The following is a 17,211-nucleotide window of genomic DNA, read 5'->3' as shown; positions in this document are numbered from 1 at the left end:
TATGTTGTGATTGTTGTCCTACGGACTAAAACCCTCCGGTTTATATAGACACCGGAGATGGTTAGGGTTACACAAGGTCGGTTACAAAGGAGGAGATCTCCATATACGTATTGCCTAGCTTGCCTTCCACGCCAAGTAGAGTCCCGTCCGGACACGAACGAAGTCTTCAATCTTTTATCTTCATAGTCTAACAGTCCGGCTAATGGAGATAGTCCGGCTGTCTAGAGACCCCCTAATCCAGGACTCCCTCACCCAGCAAGAGGCGGAGATGAGCCCGACGCTGGTAACCCAGTCGTACTATTCGGACAACCAATCGAGTCCTTGAGGTCTGCCCCGGCCATCGACCAAGGTGCTTTGGTGTCCCCAGAAGCACTTCGTCGCCTTTTGGAAACACGCTCCAACGGGATCGTGGCCAACAACCCCCGCGATGGTCATCATCACTACCCCGACCCTGCAGCTCCTCAACCCCCTCTAGCTAACCCCGATGGTGAGGCCCGTGGAGAAGCCTCGACGTCCACAAGGCACGCCCGCTTAGATATAAACGAGGTAGACTAAGTCACTCGAGTAGTACCGAGTGGTAGTATGTCCACACCCTGTAATTGTATGATCTTGTATCGCCGTAATTAAATACTGTCTGATTTTGCGCCCATATTTTAAATAATAGCCATGCATAAGTATGTTGGTGCACGATTGCATTTTTAATTCCGGGCGTAGCTTCCAAGAACCACCCCCGATGACACCCATAGTAATACGTCACTTTTGTGAGATATGTGTATCTGTGGCATTAACCCCAACCCCATAGAGCAGAACCGACAGACTAGTTGCCCCTCACCGTGATAAATGACCCAGCCCAGATGTTATATAAAAGGCCACCTCGTAACCTTACCAAGCATCCCTTTCCTCGTGCACAACCCTCACAGCCATTTCTTTGCCATGCCGAGCCCTAGTATTTATCTGAGAACTCCAGATGCAACCCCAGGTAGTTTTGTTAAAATATTGTGGGACTTTACCTGCAGTACCATGGGTTCTATCCATCCACCCTAGTACGAGTTGCTCAAATCGAGGATCACCCCATCCACCTCGAAATATTGGGCAGTGGTGCACATTCCTCCCGCAAACCCAAACCAAGACCCAATGGAAGTCTCCTTCGTGGGGAAATCTATGCCGACTCCGCAGATGGCCATAGAAGCTGCTGAATACGAAGCGCTTGCTCGCCTTCGATTCGCGGTACCCTATGCCAGCGCACGAGGGTATTATTACTTCCCGAGTCGTGCAGCACCCGGAGAAGTAGCATCTTTTCCCGGTGGACGCATCGAGAGAGACCCAGTACTGGCCAATCTTGCCTAGTATGTCATCGCTCAAGAGCGTTTGACCCAGCGAGTAATGGGTTATCTCCACAGCCTCGCTGATTTAAATCCTTAGATCGCCATCTGCAGACCACTGAGGCCTGACCAGGAGAGACGCATTCATCGACTAGTCAATCCGCTTCCCCCGATAGAAGAAGAGACTGACAGTGGACCCCGGGTCCACCTGTCAGCCAGAGATATCATTGTGCTCTCGGGTACGACCAGCGTATTATAGAAATTTAGAATTTTATTCTTAATTTACTCTAACCAAAGTAGAAATTTCTCGTTTCCCACAACCATGATTTATTAACTAAAATTTTGCCTTGGTAAATTAAATTTTTATTTTCTGGATTTTTTTATCTTAGAACCACTCTTTTCTCCTGAATTGTGGAGTTTTCACCCAAGTGAAAACCTTTCAAAATATTGTTGGACTTGTATACCCTCTCAAGAAACATTTCTTTATTCAGTGGAATTATTTCTGCAATTATTTTTCCCTGAGCTTTATTTCTCTAAAAATGATTTTTCATAAGTTTTGGAGCCTCTATTGCACTACAACCCTTTGATAAAATTAGTTATAAGTTTCACCAAAATTTGGGGATGTCATGTGATGTCCCCACATCACTTTTATGCAAAAATATCTTTTAGTGAGCTCTACCCCAACTTTTCAAATCTGGTCCAGTTTGTAAAATTGCACTGCAACCTATTTAAATATTTCCTTTAAACTTCCACCAAAATTAGGGGATGTTGGTAGTAGTGTATAATTCAACTTTAAGCAAAAAACCATTGGAGTTCTTTGATAAATTTAAGCAAATCACCCTCTTTTGCTCTCTGGTCCAGTTTGGTACTTTCTACTACAACCATATTTTATCTTGCTCTTGTTGCCTTGGGATTTGTCCTGCTTGAAGTAAACTTACCAAACCCCTAAGTCCAGGAGATTGGACCCATTGGAGTATTTTTGGTCCATGCAATAATGCCCCTTAGTTTCTTTCCAGATTTGGTTTTCCCAAAAACTTGCACTAACAAGTTTTTGTTTTTGACAAACTAACCTTGCCACCCTCTTTATCATCTAAAGAGACTATGATCTGGAGTTTTTGGCCATCCCAAGAGTTGCCTAGATGCCCTTGGCATTCTGTCAAGCACCTTGTGTGCATGGTCAGTTTTGACATAGTTTTTAGTTTGCACATTGGACCTGCTTGCTTTGCCTAACCAGTATGTCTCATGGATCTACCTTAGTCTATAGCCCCACCCTGCTAAACCTCATGTGGATTGGAGCCCCCTGGCATGCCTTGCCATTTTGCCGAACACATAGCGTGCGTGCTCTGGGCGCGCCCAGAGCGCATGTTTTCCACGCGCGCGCATCCGAGCCGCCGCGTCGTGCCCCTGGCCTTTGCTCGCCCGCAGGGCCGCGCCCCGGCCTCGCCCGCTCACCAGAACCCTCCAGGCCGCCCCTGGAGCCCCACAGTGCCGCCGTCAGGTCGGCCATGGCAGCTAGCGACCGGCCACAGCAGGCTCCTGCCATGGACGGTGCCGCCCAAGCCATGCGCGCGCGACAGCTCGCCCCCTTGAGTAGTGGGGAGTTCGTCGGAATGCGCCGACCAGCTCCAATCGCCTCCACGTGCCCTTGGCTATAGAACGACGGTTCACCATCGATCTTATCCCCGGCAGCCGCGGAACCGACGTAGTCACGCTATAAAAAGGAGCCCCGAGCTCGTCCAGACCATCGGGCAGCCTCAAGCCATCCCCCTAGCGCACCCTCAGCCAGCGATCGACGGAGGGAGGCTTTCTTCCTCGTCTCCAGCGGGTTCGGCCGCCGCCACGTTCTGGTAAAATCTGGCCAAAACCAAGGCCCCTAACTCCAACCAATGCTCCCATCCTCTTCCCCTAGGCCTTGTGGAGCCACCACACCTCATAAACTCGACCGGGAACCACCGTAGCCCAAACCCCCAAATCCTCCCGAAGCCACCTCCGCCGCGGAGCTCGCCGCCGGCGACTCCCTCCACCCCGCCAACCTAGAAACCACTAGGAGGACCGCCCGGGACTGGCAGAACCATCCCTGCCCTCGGAACCCCGTGGGGAGCCGCGGTTCATCGACGGTGATCGCTGGAGCCCCGCCACCGCTCGGACAGAGGAGGAAGGAGGCGCGGGCGGCTGGTCAAACGTGACCAGTGGGCCCAAGGGACCCACTGTCAATGACCCCGAGCCGGCCCGCGTGGTTTAAGTGAAAGCGTAAAACCCAGAGTACGTCCTCTCTGCCCCGAAAACGTATTCTCATTCGAACCGTTTTCTTTTTCCGTTTTAATTAAAAACAGAGTTTCGACTGGCTATAACTTTTTAAATATAAGTCCAATTGATTTGGTTCTTTTTCTATTGTCTATCAATTTTTGTCTAGTTTATTTTCATATTTATTTGAAAAAAATTCAAACAACTTTTTTGTACTGTTTTGAAACTTTGTGCAAATTTTCTTAAAAGCAGAGATTTTGGAGAAGAAGGCAACTTTCAAAAAAGTGCACCCCATTTGCATACTCTTGAAGGCAAGCATTCTGAACCCTGGCATAATATTGTTTTGTGTTGTTTGATACGGTTACAACACCACCTTGTCTCGGAGTTTTCGTTATTTTATGCGATGATACGATCATACTTGTAAGTGCATATTGATGATTCCGTGCTGTTGGTATTCGATATGTTTGCGATAGCAATCACCCTTGTATGCCTTTCATGAATACTGGAAGGGATCCGGGAAAGTCTCTGTCTTGGGTAGACATGAGCTTGCCCCTAATCCCTCGTCGAGACGGTTATGTCCGGTAGGGCATGGTGAGGTATGATGAGTGTGATTCTGTCTGATTGGTGTGAAATATATTTCATATGCTAACCATGCAGGAAATGCTTTAACCTCCTGAGTCGACCATAGATCGAGTCTTGTTCCAGTAACCCCCATACTTGTTTCGTGCTACCACTTGTCCCTGCCATCGGTAGGGTACGGTTCAATAAGTTGTCAACCCCTTTCCTAGCACACACCATACAAAGAGGCCATGGTGGAAGATACCGGCTGCATCCGGTAGGCATGCCACCTGGTCCGGGGGCATGGGTGTTTCCGGTTGGAGCCGAGGGGGTAGCTCCCCTAGTTTGCGCGCGTTATAAATTTTGTGATCCCATGCTAGTCGAGGTTGTAGCCTCCCCACTTAGAGTTTCGCTTAACGGGTGTCATGGGTGATTTCCAAACACCGGTAAGTTAGGCTGGTATGTGCGGTCAGGCGTGTTTTCAACTAAAAGACCGTAGGTGGAATTAGTCCCGATGGACTAAAGGAATCCGTTGCTCATGGGTAAAGAGTACACCCTCTGCAGAGATTATATCTATTCGAATAGCCGTGTCCATGGTTAAGGACTACAGTCTGGGATGGGTCAGGTGTCGGTCTTAGTGTTGGTCTTTGGAGGAAAAGGATGGCTAAACCAAAACATGGATCATGACATGTGACTCATGATGATTATGATTACTATTATTATGGACTAACCATTTACATTATTTGAATTATTGAGTATCCCTGGGACAGTTCTACCTCCTGGATATTCACTATGATTATTCTCATATAAGCCCTTTATGTGGTGTCGCGGAGACGCCCGACTGTGGCATGATTGTCATTCAGATTACTTTATAAGCCCTTTATGTGGTGTCGCCGAGACGCCCGACTGTGGCATGCTTGTTATTCATTTACTTTATAATGCCCTTTATGTGGCATCGCTGAGACGCCCAACTGTGGCATGCTTGTTATTTATTTACTCTATAAGCCCTTTATGTGGTGTCGCATAGACGCCCGACTGTGGCATGTTTGCTACTTATAGCTTTTATAAGCCCTTTATGTGACGCCGCTCAGACGCCCGACTGAGGCATGCTTTATAGTATTATTCTTCCGAGGCGTCGCTTCAGACACCCGATCGGTGCATTCTGTTTCTACTCTATGAATAACCTGCTATGTGCATCATGGATGTTTATTTTGTAACGAACGTGTGATCATAGAATATGTCAGAGCATGATTATCATTTGTTATATTATACCTGTGTTCATAATGTTTGCGAGTACATTCAAAAGTACTCACTGGCTTGTCCCTGGCTATTGTCTTGGCCAGATTTTTTGTGTGGAGAGGAGCGTCGCGATGTCAACCCTGGAACCTTCGCAATGGTGATAGCTGCCTCGTGAACATAGGAGTTATCTAGGTTAGTTGTTCCTGTGGGAAATGGATTCCCATAGACGCTGATGATCCGCAAACCGCTTCCGCCATCAACCACTAAAAACCATTTGTTGTACTCATAGGCCAGAATGGTCTTGTACTACATATCTTGTATTTTGCTTGGAGTTTCTCTATCAAGTTGGTGCCTCATCAGCTAACAGTAATCCTGGGGATGATGAGCACAAGGGCCATTTTTTGGGAAATTAATATCCTGAAAATCCAGTCCTGACAGTTTTACCTTTGGAGTAGACATTATGAAAAATATTGTATTTAGTTAATTATTTAAAGGAATAGTATTGCTTAGTGCCCACTCTGTGTTCTGCCAAATATGATGAGCTGCACACTAGGTTCAAATGCTACTGGCAGAAATTTACGATAGTTATGATTACCATTTGGCATATATTAGCAGAAAAAATACCTCATGCACACCTCATTACTTCTATTTTTATGTGTGGTACATTGTTGGCTTACAAAATGCCTCCTTAATAAATTTGGAAATATCCTGAATTTTCCCTACATATAAATTTCAACTTCATCTACGTAGCATTCCTAAAAAATATATTTGTGACGGATGCAAAAAACATATATGTATGTGTGGAAGTGAAATATTAAACATCCACCCATTAACCTATGAGTGCAACATACAAATAGTTTTTTAATGACCATTAAAATTAGGGAGTACAAACCTATATGTACATTTTTTGGGAACTTTAACATATGATTTCTTCTATTATCTTTAACCAAGCTCAAAGGAGCCATTCAAGTTTATGCACAATATCATGATATATTTGTATCATCGGGTTTCATACAATGAATTTGGCAAGCACATGACATATTTTAATCACACTATCAATGAAAATACAAAATATATTTTTTCCTTGGAAAATATATTTAACATTTTTGCAGTAAGGCAAGTATTACCTAATAGTTTAGAGCTTGATGAGACTCAATTATTAAATATACATTTGAAGGAATTGTTGAATATTAACTTTTTCTTTCGTTCATATATGGTACGAGTAAAGAACTATCAACACTCCCTAAATAAATAATATGACACATCCTTAAATACTAGAGTAACATAAGTGGTACACCATACATATATGTAAATTATACGATCATGAATATACTCAAAATGATAGTTTATTTTTGCAACATGGCAACCAATATGCAGTGGTTTCAATTTGTATTATAATTATTGTTTTAGATTTCAAATGAAATAAGCATTAATTAAACTATAACTCATATAGATCTATCTAAAAATAGGCTAGCCCATGCAGACGCACGGTTTGGCGACTAGTTTACCTAATCGAGGACGAGCAGGAATTAAGCTTGGGGATGCTTGATACGTCTCCAACGTATCTATAATTTTTGATTGCTCCATGCTATATTATCTACTGTTTTGGACATTATTGGGCTTTATTATCCACTTTTATATTATTTTTTGGACTAACCTATTTACCGGAGGCCCAGCACAGAATTGCTGTTTTTTGCCTGTTTTAGGGTTTCGAAGAAAAGGAATATCAAACGGAGTCCAAACGGAATGAAACCTTCGGGAACGTGATTTTCTCAACGAACAAGACCCGGGAGACTTGGACCCTACGTCAAGAAACAAGAGAGGAGGCCACGAGGTAGGGGGCGCGCCCACCCCCACCAGGCGCGCCCTCCACCCTCATGGACCCCGTGTTGCTCCACCGACGTACTCCTTCCTCCTACCTATGTACCCCCAAACTATCAGATACGGAGCCAAAAACCTAATTCCACCACCGCAACTTTCTGTATCCATGAGATCCCATCTTGGGCCTGTTTCGGAGCTCCGCCGGAGGGGGCATCGATCACGAAGGGCTTCTACATCAACACCATAGCCCCTCCGATGAAGTGTGAGTAGTTTACCTCAAACCTACGGGTCCATAGTTAGTAGCTAGATGGCTTCTTCTCTCTTTTTGGATCTCAATACAATGTTCTCCCCCTCTCTTGTGGAGATCAATTTGATGTAATCTTCTTTTTGCGGTGTGTTTGTTGTGACCGATGAATTGTGGGTTTATGATCAAGTCTATCTGTGAATAATATTTGAATCTTCTCTGAATTCTTTTATGTATGATTGGTTATCTTTGCAAGTCTCTTCGAATTATCAGTTTGGTTTTGGCCTACTAGATTGATCTTTCTTGCAATGGGAGAAGTGCTTAGCTTTGGGTTCAATCTTGCGGTGTCCTTTCCCAGTGACAGTAAGGGCAGTAAGGCACGTATTGTATTGTTGCCATCGAGGATAACAAGATGGGGTTTTCTTCATATTGCATGAGTCTATCCCTCTACATCATATCATCTTGCTTAAGGCGTTACTCTATTTTTAACTTAATGCTCTAGATGCATGCTGGATAGCGGTCGATGAGTGGAGTAATAGTAGTAGATGCAGGCAGGAGTCGGTCTACTTGTCTCGAACGTGATGCCTATATACATGATCATACCTAGATATTCTCATAACTATGCTCAATTCTGTCAACTGCTCAACAGTAATTTGTTCACCCACCATAGAATACTTATGCTCTTGAGAGAAGCCACTAGTGAGACCTATGCCCCCCCGGGTCTATCTTTATCATATTAATCTCCTACTACTTAGTTATTTCCTTTACAATTAACTTTGCCTTTATTTTACTTTGCATATTTATCATAAAAATACCAAAAATATTATCTTATCATATCTATCAGGTCTCACTCTCGTAAGTGGCCTTATAGGGATTAACAACCCCTATTTGTGTTGGTTGCAAGGATTTATTTGTTTTGTGCAGGTACGAGGGACTCGCGCGTAGCCTCCTACTAGATTGATACCTTGGTTCTCAAAAACTGATGGAAATACTTATGCTACTTTGTTGCATCATCCCTTCCTCTTCGGGGAAAACCAACGCAGTGCTCAAGAGGTAGCACCTCCTGAGGTTGAGGTGTTCTTGAGCTCGGTGAGCTTGTGTGTGTGTGTGGATGGTCTGAAATGATCCGTCCTTACTAAGGTGGTAGCTAGTCCTATTTATATTGGCCCTGGTCCTCTTCCCAAATATCGACCGGGAAGGGAGCCAACAATGGCGGGCTAATTTGAAGGGGGACAGCTAGTACAAGCTATCCTGACAAAAGTGGTCTTCGCCTGCCAAAAGCTTTGGTGGTGACGCCGTCTTGAGCTCCACGATGACCTCCGTCTTGCCGTCCTTCTGGCTTTGGTCTTGTTGCACCAAAATGGCAACCTTTGCCCGATGCGTCGGTACTCCTCGCCTGCGCTCGCCTCCTTAGCACCAAAGACGAAACAAGGACGCTGCACGCGCTGGAGCCCGCCTGGTGTCGTGCGTCATGGCTCACGTCACGAGAGTCTCATGAGGTTTGCCCCGCCTTGATCTTTGCTCCTCGTGAGCCTGCCTGGCTAGGCCACTCTTGAGGAGGCCTTGCGTCGTCGCCTCACGAGGCTTGGACCCTCGTGAGGGTCTTGGGTGCTTTGTTGGTGATGATGGGTTGTACGGCCTGCTGGCTCAGCCACGCAGCGGGCCGTGGGCCGGCAAGTCTGGGGACCCCCGTTCCCAGGACGCCGACAGACCCAGATCCAGTTTAAGGCGTGGAAGGTGCTGTGCTGGAACGTCTGAGGGATCAACTCTGAGAAAAAACAATTGGCTTTGCGTAATTCTATTAGTAGTAGTGGATGTTCAGTAATTTGTCTGCAAGATACCAAGCGTGTTGCTTTTGATGTTGCTTTTGTTAAACTTTTCTGTCCTAAAAAGTTTGATAAATTTGAAGTGGTGCCCTCTCAGGGAGCCTCTGGTGGTTTAATGGCACCGTGATATGTTCAGAATATTTTGCTTTGGGTATTCAGTTTACACCTCTACAGAGTGCCAACAAGTATAATCTTATTAATGTTTATGGGCCATGTACTGGGCCGGCCAGAGCTGCTTTCACTTCTTGGATGTTTGATTTGGACATACCTGATGATGAGGATTGGCTTCTCTATGGTGACTTTAAATATATTAGAGCACCTGATAATCGTAATAAACCTGGAGGGGATGCTAATGACATGTTAACGTTTAATGATTTTATACAATCTCAAGCGTTGGTCGAGCTACCACTTAAGGGCAGGCAGTACACGTGCAGCAATATGCAGACTGATCCCCTACTCGAAAAAATTGACTGGTTCTTTACTTCCTCAAATTGGATGTCAAACTATCCTAACACCACTGTGGGGCCACTCCCCAAGCCAGTTTCTGATCATATTCCTTGTGTGGTCTCCATAGAGTCCTCTATCCCCAAAAGTAAGGTGTTTAGGTTTGAAAATTTCTGGATTTCACATCCAGGTTTCTTGGAGCCGGTTCAGGCAACATGGGGTAAATATTGTTACGCGCCCAACTCAGCTGCATTGCTATGCAAGAAGCTGAAAAACTTGAGGTATGCTCTTAAAAAATGGAGTAAAAACATCTCTCGTTTGAATTTGTGTATTGACAACTCAAACTGGTCACTTCTCGAACTGGATAATATCGAAGATAAGTGGGCGCTAACAATATCTGAAGCAAACTTCAGGGGAATTCTCAAGGATCATTTGATCACCCTCCTCGGCTATAAACAAGAATATTGGAAGAAGAGGTACATAGTTCGTTGGTTTAAATGTGCGGGTGATAACACTAAATTTTTCCACTCGGCAGCGTCGGAGAGATATCGCAAAAATTCCATCGCATCTCTCAAACTTCAGGATGGTACTATTGTTTCTGACCATGCAGGTAAAGAAAAGGAGCTCTTTGAAACATACAAGGAAAGACTGGGTAGAAAGACACCTTATGAAATGAAATTTGATCTGACCAGGATTATTAAGAATTTGAGGGATTGGAGGAACTGACTAAACCCTTCATGCATGAGGAGATAGACAAGGTGGTGCAGGAGATGCCTCTGGACAGAGCACCAAGCCCCGATGTGTTCAATGGTTGCTTCCTCAAAACTTGCTGGCATATTGTCAAAGAGGATTTTTTACAGTCTTTGCAAGGATTTCTATGATGGCACTTTAGAACTCCAAAGTCTCAACTCAGGTTATATCACACTCATCCTGAAGATCCAGTCGCCTGAAACTGCTAATGATTACAAACCAATCACCTTGCTCAACTGTTGTCTCAAGCTTATAACTAAGTTTCTTGTTAATCGTCTACAAAAAATTGTTCTTAAGGTTATCCATCGCAACCAGTATGGTTTTCTCAAAGGGAGGTTGATCCAAGACTGCTTGGCTTGGGACTTTGAATACATCCATCAGTATCAGGCCTCTGGAAGGGAATGTTGTATCCTGAAGTTGGACTTTGCAAAGGCTTTCAACATGATTCAGCATGAACCAATGATTGAGATCATGTGTAGTATGGGTTTTGATGATAAGTGGTTGGGCTGGATCAATTGCATTTTCTCCTCTGGTTGTTCTTCGGTGCTGGTCAACGGCACCCAGGGGAAGCAGTTCCAGTGTCTTTGCGGTGTTCGTCAGGGTGATCCTTTATCACCACTAATTTTCGCTCTCGCAGCGGATCTGCTGCAGTCGGTGATCAATGATGCCTGCAACTCCAGGTTGATCCAACTACCTATACCAACGCCAAATAATGACTACCCTGTAATCTAGTACGTTGACGATACGATCGTTGTGTTCCCCGCTTGCCCCATGCAGGATCAGGTGTTGAGGAATATTTTGATGGATTACGCAACATCTGTGGGTCTCAAGATCAACTTTCACAAGTCGACTTTGGTACCTATCAACCTGGATCGGACGAATGCCATGGTGTTAGCGGCAGTCTTTGGTTGCTCCATCAGCCAGATGCCGTTCACGTATCTTGGTTTACCCATGGGCACCACGCGCCCGTCTGTAAATGATTTGATGCCATTGGTCACGTCAGTGCAGAGGAGGGTTCCGGCTGCTGCGTCCCTATTGGATTATGGCTCCAAGCTAACATTACTAAATTCTGTGGTGACCTCTCTAGCCATATATGCCATGTGCTCGATCAAGATAAACCCTAAAATCATTGAACACCTTGATAAACAGTGTAGTTCTTGTCTCTGGGTGAGGAAATCGAATGATGGAAACAAAAGTAGCTCTCTGGTAGCATGGGGGATGGTGTGTAGACCAAAGAACAAAGGAGGCCTGGGAGTCATTGATCTCAAAATCCAAAATCAAGGGCTTCTGCTCAAACAGCTCCACAAGTTCTATAAAAAGCTTGATGTCCCCTGGGTAAACTTGATCTGGAATGCTTACTATACAGGTAGGGTACCTCATGAGACGGAGCCTTGTGGATCGTTTTGGTGGAGGGATATCATGCAGCTCTCGGATATCTACCGAGGGATCACCAAGGCGGAGGTGGTTGCGGGTGACACGGTCCTCTTTTGGAAGGACAAATGAAAAAATGAGGTTTTTCAGGATCGGTTCTCGAGAGCCTTCTCGTTTGCCACAAATCCAGACATATCGGTGAGCCAGCTGCTCTCTTCTCAATGTTTGAGTGAGGTGTTTCACCTTCCATTATCACAAGAGGCACGCCAAGAGGTGGCTGGTTTGCAGGTGGATACTATGGAGGTATCCATCCCCGAGGACAAGGATATTTGGTCTTGTGTCTGGGGGGGAGTTTTTCGTTCCACGCAATACTACGCTTATTGCTTCAGTCAAGTTTAGGTTGATGACGCCTTCAGGTGGATTTGGAAATCCAAATGCACCATGCAGTGGAAGGTTTTCCTATGGCTGCTAATGTCCGACAGATTGAACACTAGAAATATGCTCAAGAGAAGACATTACAGAATCCAAAATGATGATTATACGTATCTGCTCTGCTGTAACCCCCCGGAGGAAGACATTACATACCTCTTTTTTACTTGTCCATTCAGTTAGAGATGTTGGAATGCTCTGGGAATACAATGGCCAAGTGATCCGTGCAGGTTGAGGAAACTGCATGAAGCCGGGGCTAGATGGGCTCGACCAATGTTCCTCGAAGTCTTTGCGGTGGCAGCTTGGGGGATCTAGAAGGAGAGAAATGACAAGCACTTTCGTGGGATTCAGCCCTCTTTTGGATCCTGGAGGGACAGATTCAAATGGGACTTTGCCATGCTAGTTCATAGAGTAAAGCAGGAGTATAGCCCCTACATTTTATCACTTGCTGGTTCTCTGTAAAGTTCCTTGTAAATTTTCTTTTAATAGTTTAGTCTCTATAACCCCCTACTCCAATGTAATCTATAACTCTCTGGACTTTCTACCCCCCCTCTCTTTTAACATATTAATATAAAAGGCAGTGAGGGAACCTCACTGTCCTCAGTTCTCAAAAAAAGTGTACGGCTCCCTACAAAAGAAGAGAAGACTCACCTAAAAGGAGAAGTAGAAGAGAAGAATCACCTCCAAGAGAGAGAAATAATAGAGATGATCGTTACGAACAAAGAACCTCTCGCGGAAGCCAGGATTCGGAAAGGAAGGACAAGTCATCAAGGAGCTACACAAAACGAAGACATCAAGCTCATGTTGGTGAATGGGTATCCGGATCCGACTCCGACCATAATTCCGAGAGAAGTTATCACTCTGACTTAGAATATACCAAGATGAAGGTGTTGCGGGTCTAGCACTTGTGTCAACCAACTCCTATGACATATTTGACTCACCAAATGAAGAAATTGGAAGATGCTTCATGGCTAAAGGCCCAAAGGTATCACACCCGGAGTATGTTGATTTCAATAGTGATGAAGATGATTTGCTAGGTGATGATGATTTACTTGTTGACAACTCTAGTGATGAAAACAATGATGAACTTGCTATTAATCATGCTAATCAAGATAAAATGAATGACGATGATAAGAAGGAGATTGAGTGTCTAACTAAAGAACTAATCACTCTTAAGTTAGCTCATGAAACTACCTTGGAAGATCATCGAGAGCTTTTAAAGACTCATGAGAAGCTACGCTTTGAAAAGCTCAATCTTGAGCAAGAGCATGGGTTCTTAAAAGCAATCAATGATGATCTTCGCAAGAAAAGTTCTTCTTACAGCGTTTACTCTTGTCTACTTACATGCCACAAGTAAAATCTAGCAACAAGAGCAAGAAAGATTGTTCTTCTAGTAGTAACAATAATCATGTTAAATCCAATGTTGTTAATTATAGTAGTTCTCTTGATTCCACTAATGATTCTCTTAGCCAAGTTACACTTGAGCAAGAAAATAGCTTATTGAAGGGACTTATAGAGAAAGGTGTTTACAAGAGCCTTGCCGGAAGTAAACAATTTGAGGAAATTGTACGCAAGCAAGGAAGGCGCCGGAAGAAGTAAGGTGTTGATTTTGAACAAAAGTTCAATGTCAATGGAGTTGAGTGGGAAGAAGATCAATACCCCAAGACGAAGTGTGTTCCTCAACAAGAGAAGTATGATCCTACTTCTTTCAAGGGAACACAAGCTCAAGATGATCTTCCACCCCAATACCACAAGCAAAAAGGCAAGGACAAGCTTCAAGAGGATATTGATGTATTTGAAGAAGCTCCCATGGCCTTGGTCAAGTGGGTTCCCAAGACTACATCAAGTTCTACTTCATCAAGTACGACTACAACTACAAGGATTCCCATCAAGTTGATGTGGATCCCGAAGAAGAAGAACTAGAGAGTTCTTGAGGGTGACTCCGCCAACATACTTTACTCATATCATCTTGGCGAGAACAAGTGCAAACAACTTCCACATCTTGCACTAGTTCAAGGAGTCACAAACCCTCTTGTTTGTAAGACAAGGGACAAGGTAACCTAATGCTTTCATGGACATCGTCTTGTGTGTATTTCAGTCTATGTCTATGGATATCCTTGCTTGTTCCTTGTGGGACTAACCCGTGTAGGTATTGAAAGTGCAACTCACTCCAATGGATTTCTCCAAATGATCTACATCAACATTGAGCATCCACATCTTCAACATCTACATGAAGTCATCATCGACAAAACCCAAGGTTAGTTCATCCCTCTTACGAGGGATATCACACCTAGGGGGAGCTTTGCTCTAAGAATTGAGCTAAAGCAACTCTAATGGTGTGAGCCCAACAATGCTTTATGTAAAAGTGGTAACCCCACTTGCGCTTAAAATGAGAATGACCTATGATAAAATGTTCTCATTTGACTCCTAAGTCAATATACTCATATATAGATGACCTAGTCATCGCCAATTGCTTGATAGATGCTAGAGTGTTTGTGCATGCTTTTCCACATATTTCATTTTCCATTTTATTGTGTGGGCATGTTGATTGCATATGTTTTCATTCGAGGACATCCATTTGTTTCTTTGGTTGTTTGGCTCTTATTATTTTTCCAAATGGATGGACAAGAATGCCTAAGAACCTACTCTAGCTATTTAGGCCTTTCTCGTCTCAAACTCTATTCATGCTACATCACAAAGTTTGATCAAGTCAGATTCGAACCCTCTGGGTGAGGAGCACTCGGAGTCACCGATTCGTCGTAGACTTAAACTTCCAAAATCTCTTTGTGCATTTCGGTCTGACCGATTCATCCTTTTTGGTCATACCGAGTTCATTGAGTTGATCTAGGTTTTCAATCTCAGTAACCGATTAGAACCATTTGGTCACACCGAGTTGCAGTAACCGCTTGCAATTCTGCATCTCGGTGCCACCGAGTTGTTCCACTCGGTCACACCGATAGGGTCAGGATATATATACCAACGAGTCAAATTTTGGAAATTCCTCCAAAACCTCTTCGCATGTGTGTGTCTTGCTCTACCGCCTCAGGTCTCCGGATCGTCCTCTCGTCGCCAGCGACCTCCCACTGCTGGTCTCTGTCGCTGTCAACAGAAATCTTCACCGTCGTTGCCGCCGTAGCGAGCTCATCGCCGAGCTAGGGTATGAGTTCGAATCTTTGTGCAATTCTTATCTCTGATTCTTAGCACAAAGTAAATGCCATGATTCTTACCACATATGAGATCATCCTATCTGGCAAAAACTTCCTTTAGAGTAGTTTTGATTCAAAAATGTAGGGTTAGGTTTCCTCCAAACTCATCTCGGACAGACCGAGTTGTGGAAATCGGTCTCACCGATTTGTAGGCCATTGCACTTGTAACTTTCGGTCTGACCGAAACTTGCAAATCGATGTGACCGAGTTCAACTCTCAGTGAAACCCTAGCAATCTAGGAGTCACCGAACTGTGTGTCGGTCTGACCGATTTCACTAGTTTAAACTCCAAAGTTGCTTCGGTGTCACCGAGTTTACAAAATCAATAGCTCCGAAATGCTTTCTGTGGGAAACTAAAACTAAGTTTTTGACTCATTTGTTTTGCAAAACCTATGCACTTTTTTATGCTCATCTGCTCTATCTCATCTATAACTATTCACAGGGTCAGCTTTCAGTGTCAGACATGTCAGATCAAAGTGATAGCCAGAATAGGTCTGAGGAGGGGTAAATCTGAGTGAGGGCACTAGTCCCTCTAGCAGTTCTGATGATGGCAGCAGAAGTACTCCTAGTAACCTGCCTAAGGCTGCTACTAGGCAGAGGAGAAAGAGAAGTTTTGATTCTGATGATGAAGACTACATTGCTGCTGAGGAGGAGGTCAGCTCCAAAAAGAAGGTTGTCAAGAAGGAATTTGTCACTGTTGCATCGACAAAGCCTGGTATGCACAAGAAGGCTCCTGTCCAGAGAGTGCCAACTTCAAAAGCTAGGGCCTCAACTCTTTAAACTTCCAAATCAACTATTGAGGAGGTTGCTGGTGAGGGCAATAAAAGGAAGGAAAGGGTCAAGAAGACCATGACCAAAGTTATTGGCAAGCCCTCCATGGTGATTCAGTCTGATAAGGAGAAAGAGGATGCTGCACCAGCACCTAGAGCTCAAAAGCTGATGGGGGATGCCATCAAGTCTGGGGCTGCTCCTTCAAAGCCCAAGACTACCCCAAAGCTTTTGCTCTAGCCCCCAAGACTGCACCAAAGAGGAGCACAAGAAATATACAAGCTGCTGAGAAGAACAAGGCCCCAGTGCCTAAAGTTGAAGAAGAAGATGATGATGAAGCCCAAGTGCTCAGGAAGCTCAAGCCAAAGAATCCTGACCATGATGACAATCATCTTGTGGCTTAGAACATGAAAATCAGAAAGGATGCAAGACTCGGATTACAGAGAGAATCAGATCCATATGCTGTGAGGAGAAGGACTGCTGTAGACTATAGGTTTCACACTAAGGAGCAACAGGACTTCTATGAGACAAATTTGTTGGATAAAAGCCCATAGTGTGTGACATGAAATCAGTTGGTTGGAAATACATTGACAACAATGAAGACCACTTCCCAGGAGTGCATGAGAGCTTCAGACTCAATGGAGTAGATGCTTTTGTGGGTCAAAAACTGACCAAGTGGAATTATGAACTCATCATGCAATTCTACTCTACAACTCATTTCTATCCTTATGGAAGGATTGTATGGATGTCTGAAGGTACAAGATACCAATCAACAGTTGCTGAATGGGCCAAGCTGATTAATGCCCCTGCAGAGCTTGAGAATGACATAGATGTCTATGCCAAGAGGAAGAAAGATCACAACTCCATGGCCAACATGTACAAGGATATTCCTGACAAAGCCTTGGAGAATCACAAGCTAGGTTCTGTATATTATCTGTTGTCTGGACTAGCCACTATCAACACCATCTTGAGGCACACCTTGTTGCCCAA

This window comes from Triticum dicoccoides, chromosome 6A (assembly GCF_002162155.2).
Source record: "Triticum dicoccoides isolate Atlit2015 ecotype Zavitan chromosome 6A, WEW_v2.0, whole genome shotgun sequence".
Taxonomy (NCBI): Eukaryota; Viridiplantae; Streptophyta; class Magnoliopsida; order Poales; family Poaceae; genus Triticum; species Triticum dicoccoides.
The sequence above is the reverse complement of the archived record's forward strand: the minus strand, read 5'-3'. Positions refer to the sequence as shown.